The sequence below is a fragment of the Otolemur garnettii genome, unplaced genomic scaffold, assembly GCF_000181295.1.
Source record: "Otolemur garnettii isolate 467f Iridium unplaced genomic scaffold, OtoGar3 scaffold00310, whole genome shotgun sequence".
In the NCBI taxonomy this organism is placed as follows: Eukaryota; Metazoa; Chordata; class Mammalia; order Primates; family Galagidae; genus Otolemur; species Otolemur garnettii.
Window position 1 is genome coordinate 330,880 of NW_003852705.1, and position 7,840 is coordinate 338,719.

The 7,840-nt window shown below is 41.6% G+C and overlaps 1 protein-coding gene and 1 pseudogene across 1 annotated transcript in view; one reads left to right on the plus strand and one right to left on the minus strand.

Annotated features, from left to right (window-relative positions):
- RUBCN (RUN and cysteine rich domain containing beclin 1 interacting protein) overlaps positions 1–7,840 on the minus strand; it is a 94,511-nt gene that overhangs the window by 72,096 nt on the left and 14,575 nt on the right. The window lies entirely within an intron of this gene.
- LOC100940797 overlaps positions 4,489–7,840 on the plus strand; it is an 18,490-nt pseudogene continuing 15,138 nt past the window's right edge.

Consider the following 7,840-nt stretch of genomic DNA (forward strand, 5'->3'; position numbering starts at 1 on the left):
GTGGCATCACAGCTCACAGCAACCGCCAACTCCCAGGCTTAAGCGATTCTCTTACCTCAGCCTCCCAAGTAGCTGGGACTACAGGCACCCGCCACAGCACCCAGCTATTTTTTGGTTGTAGTTGTCATTGTTGTTTGGCAGGCCCCGGCTGGATTCGAACCCACCAGCTCTGGTGTATGTGGCTGGCACCTTAGCCGCTTGAGCTACAGGGGCTGAGCCCTGAAATCTTATTTTTAAGGAGTCTGGATTTTATCCTGAAAACAATTAGCAAATCAAGGATATGCAAATTAGGTAATTTGATCAAACCTGATGAGAAAGCTAATTTGACAATGTGGAAAGGGGATGGGGTGAGTACTCTGCTGGTGGTAAAGGCAGAAGAATAGAGAAGACTGGAAGTCATTATGGGGGACATGCAAGTAATTTCTAACTCAGCCTCCACCACATAAACTGGTACAGGAAAATCAAAATAACCCTAAAAGTTGTTTAAAATTTACATGGATCCTTTTACGTGAAGCATTTCACAAACACCTGGAATAGAGGTAAACTAGTTGAAGGAATGGTGGAAACTCCAAACTGGAAAGCTTATGCCTTATCCAAGAAGGAAAGTCTTAGTGTAACTGAACGTTGCCAGCTATTCTGATTTTTCAAAAAAGCTGGAACAGTTATTAAATACAATTTCCAAATTTTTAAATGTTGGCAACAAATTTTTAAAAATGTAAACCTTGCACAGCCCAAACAAAGCTTGTCTGATGGTGGGCTTCTGGTTGCTATTTTGTAAGCCCAAGCCTAAACTCAGGCACTGGTTGTGGAGAATACACAAGTATAGATTAGAGCAATCTTAAGGCAATACAATCAACACTACTCTGTGGCTCGGCGCCAGCCACGTACACCCAAGGTGGGGGGTTCGAATCCGGTCCGGGCTCGCCAAACAACAATGACGGCTGCAACCAAAAAATAGCTAGGCGTTGTGGCGGGCGCCTGTGGTCCCAGCTACTTGGGAGGCTGAGGCAGGAGACTCGCTTGAGCCCAGGAGTGGGAGGTTGCTGTGAACTGAGATGCCACGGCACTCTACCCAGGGGGACAGCTTGAGGCTTCTGTCTCAAAAACAAAAAACAAAAAAACACTACTCTGTGAAGGAGTGGATATGGCCAATGGAGATAGGAAGGGACCAAAGGTAACTTCATGAAAAACTAATGACTATCAACAATTGGGAAGACACAGGTGCTTTCACTAATAATCCCAGCAACTCTGGGAGGAGAAGGCAAGAGGATTGCTTGAGGTCCTGAATGTACTTTAAAATTTACTTTTTCAGTACACCTCTCAATATACAACCCAAACTACAATTTACCCACTAGGGTCTCAGCCTTCACAGAGAAGGGCCATTCTCCAGACAACAGTTTCAGTTCAGCTGATATTATTTTTGCATTATAGTTTTGCTTGAAAATACAGTAGATGGGTGGCGCCTGTGGCTCAGTGAGTAGTGCCGGCCCCATACAGCAAGGGTGCCAGGTTCAAACCCAGCCCTGGCCAAACTGCAACAAAAAATAGCCAGATGTTGTGGTGGGCGCCTGTAGTCCCAGCTACTTAGGAGGCTGAGGCAAGAGAATTGCCTAAGCCCAGGAGATGGACGTTGCTGTGAGCTGTGTGACATCACGGCACTACCGAGGGCGATAAAGTGAGACTCTGTCTCAAAAAAAAAAAAAAAAAAGGAAAAGAAAATACAGTAGAACCTCTGTAAGTTGACCCAAAAGACTATAACAAACTGGTCAATGTACAGAGGTGGTATAAGGAAGGAGGTCTACTGTACTGATACCTACATGTGGTACATGTCTGGTCTATGAAAATTAGGTCAGCTTAAGGAGATGGTCAACTATGGAGGTTCTACTGTATTTTTATATCTGTATAGAGAGAGATAATTTTTTTTTGAGACAGAGTCTTGCTCTGTTGCCCTGGATAGAATACAGTGGTGTGCAACTTCACATTCCTGGGTTCAAGTGATCCTCCTGCCTCAGCTTCCATCACACCCAGCCAATTTTTTTCTAGTTTTCATGGAGATGGGATTTTGCTCTTGCTCTAGCTGGCCATGAACTCCTGCCTAGGCCTCCCAGAGAACTAGGAGTACAGGCATAAGTCATGGGCCCCCACCATTAATTTACATTTTAACCCACCATTAATTTATATTTTAAAAGTCAAACACTGAAAAACTTTATTTGATCTTGATCCATCTACTTGTTTGCTATTTTTATACACATAATAGGTCCTAGAGTACCGCTGGCAGATAGCCAGTTTCACTCAAGGATCAGTCATTCAAATAACTGGATTTTTTTTTTTTTTTGAGACAGAGTCTCAACCTGTCACCCCTGGGTAGAGTGCTGTGGCATCACAGCTTACAGCAACCTCCAACTTCTACACTTAAGTGATTCTCTTGCCTCAACTTCCCAAGCAGCTGGGACTACAGGCGCCTGCTACAATGCCGGGCTATTTTTTGGTTGTAGTTGTCATTGTTGTTTGGCAGGGCTTGGCTGGATTTGAACCCACCAGCTCTGGTGTATGTGGCTGGCAATTTAGCCACTTGAGCTACAGGCACTGAGCCATAACTGGATTTTTAAAACCTCATTACATTTATCTATTTGCCAAAATTTGGTTTTAAATTCGATGTTCTTGAATATATTCAACAAATATCAATATAATCATGAATATGTTCTGTTTCATTATAGTTGCTAAAATTATTCTTAGCAACATTTTTTACAGTCTTCAATTTTTTTTTTCTTTCTTTCTTTCTTTCTTTCTTTTTTTTTTTTTATAGAGATGGAGGTCTTGCCCTTGGCTCAGGCTGGTTTGGAACTCCTGAGCTTAAGAGATCCTCCTGCCTCTGCCTCCTGGAGTGTGAGTCAAATTTTAATAGCTAAGGGATAGCTCATCTCCCACTGGCCAAGCCAGAAACAAGTTACAAGTTAAGTATCAAAATGAACAACTCAGGAGGTTTATACATACCTACATTTTCTTCAAAGGTAAGTACAACCCTTATATTCTTTACCCCTTTGCTTCTCAGGGTAAAATTTTTGAACACCAATGAGTCCATGAATTTTTGTGGATAGATAGATATGCAAATAAGAAATAAATAGAAAAAGGAAGAAAGGGGGATGGGAACTCTTTTTCACAGATTAATGTCAACTAATGAGTGTAGAGGGATGTAGAATTAGAAAAATGGGTATTTTTGGCTCGGTCCCCATAGCACAGTGGTTAGAGCCTTGGCCACATACACTAGGCCCTCCTCAACAACGACAACAACAACAAAAAATAGCTGGGTGTTGTAGAGGGCATCTGTAGTCCCAGCTACTTGGAGGCAGAGGCCAGAGAATCTCTTAAGCCCAAGAGTTTGAGGTTGCTTTGAGCTGTGATGCCACAGCACTCTACCAAGGGTTACATAGTGAGACTCTGTCTCAAAAAAAGAAAGGAAGGAATCAAAAAAAAAAAGAAAAATGACTATTTTGCAACCACCATAGTAATAATTGATTCAGGCAAAAATCATCAATGGATGCTAAAGCCATTAGTGAAATTTGTTCTGAAACAGTATTTATACAGTCTCAAAATACTGGATTACTTATGGATTACTTATTCAAGATAAATGGGGTGGGGGGGAGTTACCTTAATAATAGAGAAATCTGGTAGGCATCACTTTAGCCAAGTAATCAAAGTAAGATCACCAATTATAAAACAAAATGGCATCCTGTCCCTCCCGATTTTAGGCACTGAAAAGGACAAAACATTACCTAGACACTATTGCTGACAAAAATGAATAACCTGAAGGGAATTATAGGTTAACTAGAAAGCCATGCGACAACCACCTTTAGCTTCAAAATATAAATATCACAAAGGATAAAGAAAGGCTGATAACCTTTTTTAGATAAAAAGAGACAAGAATAAGGACAAAGAAATGCAACATGTGAACCTGGACTGGATCCTAGATTGGGGAAAAAAATGCTATAAAAATTTTTTTTAGCATAAAAAATTGGCAAAATTTGAACATGGACTATATGTTGGATAATGGTATTGCATCCATGTTAAATTTCCGAAACTTGTAACTTTGGCATAGTTATGTTAAAGAGTTTCCTTAGAGATATATTTTAAAGAGTCCTAACAGCAAATAATATCTATCTATTAATACATATACAGAAAGAAAGCAAATGTGGTAAAACTTCAATAGTTGATGAATCTCTGGCAGACCCGAAGTCGCCGGGTAAGAGGGCCAGCTCAGCGCTGTGCTGCAAGTGCTGCTGAGCCCGCCACAGAACTCCTTTGTTGCACAGTCCGTGGCTGAGCCAGAGTCTCTCTGCACAGCTCAGCCCTAGGGCCCTGCTCGCCTGCCGGCACTGCAGCTGGTGGCCCTTTAGCCTCTGCCTGCCTTTCCCAAGGCTGATTTGCCTTAAACTCCCTAAAATCTCCGCAGTCCTGGTTTCTGCTGCAAATAGTCTCTAATTATAAAAGATGACAAAGCCAGGCCACAGCAGCTGAGTACTCCAGGAGCGAAAGAAGCAGAGAGAATGGGGTTTTTCCCTGCAACACAATTGATGTCATTTACTTTCAAGCACACAAAGCAGTTCTAGCTGTCTGTAGCTATTTTAGAATGTTTTTCATGAGCCATCAGCATAGTACTGCAAAACTGAATCTCAGCAACATGAAAATTAGTGCAAAATGTTTTGATCTCATTCTGCAATTTATGTATCTAGGAAAAATTATGACAGCTCCCTCCAGTTTTGAGCAGTGTAGAGTGGCAATGAACTACCTGCAGCCATACAATGTGCCTGACTGCATAGAAGACACACAGCAGACTGTTCTAGTCCAAAATGTACATCTTTTGCTTTCATCAAGCAGAACAGCAAAATGACATTTGGGGTAGGAATGTATGAAGATGCTGTGGGTAGAAATGGCAATGAAGAAGCAGGGGGACACACAGGGACACTCAAACAGGGACCATGGCAGATGGCAGCTCAGAGCAGGTGACGGTCGCATGGTCAAGATGGAAGTGGACTACAGCGCTACAGTGGATCAGCGCTTGCCCAAGTGCAGGAAGCTGGCTAAGACAAGGAAAGTGATACTAGAAAAAGTTGAGTCACATGCCCCAAGATCATACAGCTAGAAAAGTGGTGGAGCCAGATGCAGACCCAGGCAGACGGATTTTAGAGCTTATGCTCTTAACCACCATGCTGTTTTGCCTCCTGAGCCAAGTGTCATGAGAACCTGAACTTCTGAGCACCTGCCCAGGAAAAGGAAGCAACTTTGACATTTGGGGATGAAGGCTGAGCTTTGTTAGTGCTGCTAATTTGAGGGAGAAAACAGAAATAAGGATTTCTCTTCTTTTTTTTAGAATATAAGAGTGTAAGTTTATTTTACACTAGGGAAAAGGGAAGAGAGAGGTGGGAAGACATGAGAAAGAGAGAGAGCAGAGAACAGGGAGTGAGAGAAGGGAAGATAGTAGTGGAAAAAAGGACTGAGAGAATGGTGTGGCATCCCAAAGAAAGAAAGGAAGAATGCCATCCAGAAATATGGATTTCTTTATGAAATACCTTATAACTTAGAAACTGGACACAAATCACTGTTTTTTTGTTCTTTTTTTTGCAGTTTTTGGCCAGGGCTGGGTTTGAACCCACCACCTCCAGCATATGGGGCCAGCACTTTACTCCTTTGAGCCACAGGCGCTGCCCACAAATCACTTTTAAAATAACTATTTGAGTGGGAGGCTGAGGCAAGTGGATTACCTGAGTTCACAGGTTTGAGACCAGCCTAAGCAGGAGTGAGACCCCTGTCTCTAAAAATAGCCATGTGTTGTGGTGGGCACTTGTAGTCCCAGGTACTTGGCAGGCTGAGGCATGAGAATCACTAGATCCCAAGAGTTGGAGGTTGCTGTGAGCTATGATGCCACAGCACTCTACTAAGGGCAACAAAGTGAGACTCTGTCTCAAAAAAATAAAAAATAAAGGCAGCACCCATAGCTCAATGAGTAGGGCACCAGTCACATACACCCAGGCTGGTGGGTTCAAACCTGGCCCAGGCCTACTAATCAACCAACAATGACATCTACAACAAAAACATAGCCAGGCATTGAGGTGGGCACCTGTAGTCCCAGCTACTTGGGAGGCTGTGGCAAGAGAATCACTTAAACCCAAGAGTTTGAGGTTGCTGTTAGCTGTGACGCCATGGCACTCTACCAAGGGTGACATAGTGAGACTCTGTCTCAAAAATGACAATAATAATAACAATAATAATAGCGTTGTAGCAGGCACCTGTCATCCCACCTATTTGGGAGGCTGAGGCAAGAGAATCACCTAACCCTAAGAGTTTGAGGTTGCTGTGAGCTGTGATGCCATGGCATTCTACCGAGGGTGACAGTGAGACTCTGTCTCAGAAAAAAAATAATTAAATTAAATAAATAAAAAATAAAATACTATTTGAGCCAACAAAACATACCCCAAAAGCCAAAGTCAGCCTCTCAGCCTCCTCTTTAGAATATATAGAACAATAGTATCAATAAGGAAAAAGAAATCATTTGTCTTAGAGAAGTACAACTAAATCTTCCATGTACTATTTCCTTCTCATAGCCCACTGTGTGCAATACTTAGTGCTAGGCACTGTGTGGAGTATAAAGATTATTAAACAAAGCTCTTGCCCTCAAATAGCTTATAGACCAGTAAGGGAAAAAAAGACGTCACGACTTCCTTGTTCTAGTGATCTTACAGGTGGCATTTATTTAGGATGTTGCTCTGTTCAAGATAAAAAGACTTGCAAACTCAAATATCAGATGCTTTTTTAGGTGTCCACTGGTAATGGGAATGTTTAAATGAATCTTGGGACTTATTAAACTAGATATAATTAAAACCACTTTAAAAAAAAAAGGTAATGAAGCCAACAAGTGGTATGCTGAGCCGAGTTTAACAGTAAATACACCACATAATAGAGAGCCTGATGGAGATTCTTTACAATTAGGTAATTTTCCTGAACTATTATTTAATATATGTAAAAAAAAATTCTGTGTCCAAATTATGTTCCAAAAGAACATGTGTCATGACCCTTGGACAGAGTTTTACCTGTGATAGCTGTGGATTTGGCTTTAGTTGTGAAAAATTATTAGATAAGCATGTACTAACCTGCACTAACAAACATTCAACCCAAACACAAGATCTTACCGCAGAATGGAAAAGACAATAACATCAAAGCTTAATTTGGTGAAAAGGATTCTCTTAAAATATTTTCTACATAAACAGACAAATGCAGAGGGGGACACAAGCCAGGCTCCTGATGATTCAACTTCAACAACTGGAAGCAAAAAAAGTAGCACAGTGGAGTCTGAAATAGCCAATGAAGAAAAAAAGCAGAGCTATTGAGAGGAAAAGAATCATTACCAAGATAAAGCCAGGAAATATTCCTATAGATTAATTAAAAGACTTTAACATTATTAAGGTTACTGATAAAGACTGCAATGAATTCACTGACAATGATGAATTAGAAAATGAACCGGAAAAGCCATTTAATATGTATTACACTGAGGAAGATATCAGCACTTTAAAAAGTGGTAGGAAACTCTAAAGCCCTGGATATCCATAAACACTGATGAGAGAGGTGGTTTAGAAAATAGCGGGGCCCCCAACAAGGGGATACTGAAAATGCATCTTTCGAGTTGTGTGGGTTCACAATAATTAAGGAAAACCTGTCATCCCACCATTTAGCCAAACACATTAAAAATATCTGTGTAGGCTCGGCGCCTATAGCTCAACCGGCTAAGGCGCCAGCCACGTACACCTAAGGTGGCGGGTTCGAATCCCCAGCCCGGACCCGCCAAACA